The sequence below is a fragment of the Otolemur garnettii genome, unplaced genomic scaffold (assembly GCF_000181295.1).
Source record: "Otolemur garnettii isolate 467f Iridium unplaced genomic scaffold, OtoGar3 scaffold00202, whole genome shotgun sequence".
NCBI lineage: Eukaryota > Metazoa > Chordata > Mammalia > Primates > Galagidae > Otolemur > Otolemur garnettii.
Window position 1 is genome coordinate 652,300 of NW_003852597.1, and position 1,603 is coordinate 653,902.

A 1,603-nucleotide genomic window follows, 5' to 3' on the forward strand; every position below is an offset into this window, starting at 1 on the left:
CCTGCCACAACCCCCGGCTATTTTTTTGTTGCAGTTTGGCCCGGGCCAGTTTGAACCCGCCACCTTCGGTATATGGAATTGGCGCCCTACTCACTGAGGCACAGGCACTGCCTTTTTTTTTGAGACATTCTCACTTTATTGCCCTGGGTTGAGTGCCATGGCATCATAGCACAACAACCTCAAACTCTTGGGCTTGAGCAATCCTCTTGCCTTAGCCTCCCCAGTAGCTAGAACTACAAGCATGTGCCACCATGCCCAGCTAATTTTCTATTTTTAGTAGAAACAGGGTCTCACTCTTGCTCAAGCTGGTCTCCCACTTCTGAGCACAGGAGATCCACCCAAGCCATAGGTGGGAGCAGAGTGCTAGGATTACAGGCGTAAACCACCATGCCTGGTCTACCACTGTAATTTTGTATATAGGTCATTCTCTCTACTTAGAAACACCTGCCGACCTCCCCTTGACCTAATTCGAAACAGTACTTTAAAATGAATGGAACACCCTCTCCTCCTGGCAGGGTAGTGACGTGCTTCTAAAGTGGTCCCACCACCCCAAAGTGTCTGCATTTGGCCACTTCCATAATCCTAGCGCTGGGAGCTCACTGCGGGTAAAGAACGACAGGACTTAAAAATTTGGACTAACATTTACCAATACCAGCACCGGTGAGGAACACAGCACCCGGCACCATCCACACCACTCCCAGTAAACAAGACTCCGTAGAGAAGAGTAAAGGAGAGCAGTGGCCCGGCCCTGCCCTACCCTGGGTAGTTCCACGCAGAAGAACATAGATGTGCTCTGGTTTCTCTTCAGATCAAATAAATCTTGTGCCTTTTACTAAAGATTTCCATGGAGAGGAATGGTCACGAGTCTTATTATTTTTTGAGGCCTTGGTATTCTTTTCTTTTCTTTTTTTTTAGAGTGTCTAACTTTGTCACCCTTGGTAGAGTGCTGTCACATCACAGCTCGCAGCAACCTCCGTATCTTGGGCTTAGGAGATTCTCTTGCTTCAGCCTCCCGGGTAGCTGGGACTACAGGCACCCACCACAACCCACGGCTATTTTTTTTGTTGCAGTTTGGCCGAGGCCGGGTTTGAACCCACCACCCTTGGTACATGTACTCACTGAGCCACAGGCACTGCCTGTTTTGTTTGTTTGTTTGTTTTGAGACAGTCTCATTTTGTTGCCCTCAGTAGAGTGCTGTAACATCACAGCTCACAGCAACCTCCAGCTCTTGGGCTGAGACTACAGGCACCCGCCACAACACCCAGCTATTTTTTGTTGTTGTTGTTGCAGTTTGGAGTCGGGTTTGAACCTGCTACCCTCAGTATATGGGGCCAGCGCCCTACTCACTGAGCCACAGGCACTGCCCAGGCCTTGGTTTTCTTAATGAGGCTTCCTTCAATGCTAGAATGTAAATGGTACTGTGTTCTGCAATACTCACCTAGTTTATGAGTTTTAGTGATAGTATAGTAATTAGTAATAGGTTTCTTTTTTCTGAGACAGAACCTCAAGCAGTCACCCTGGATAGAGTGCTGTGGCATCACAGCTCACAGTAACCTCCAACTCCTGGGCTAAAGCGATTCTCCTGCCTCCACCTCCCAAGTAG

The 1,603-nt window shown here is 48.5% G+C and overlaps 1 non-coding gene across 1 annotated transcript; it reads left to right on the forward strand.

The window, feature by feature from the left end:
* Positions 1 to 788: 788 nt before the first annotated feature.
* LOC111721930 lies at positions 789 to 904 on the forward strand. The gene has a single exon (XR_002770913.1). It is a non-coding gene; the product is annotated as a U5 spliceosomal RNA (small nuclear RNA).
* Positions 905 to 1,603: the final 699 nt, after the last annotated feature.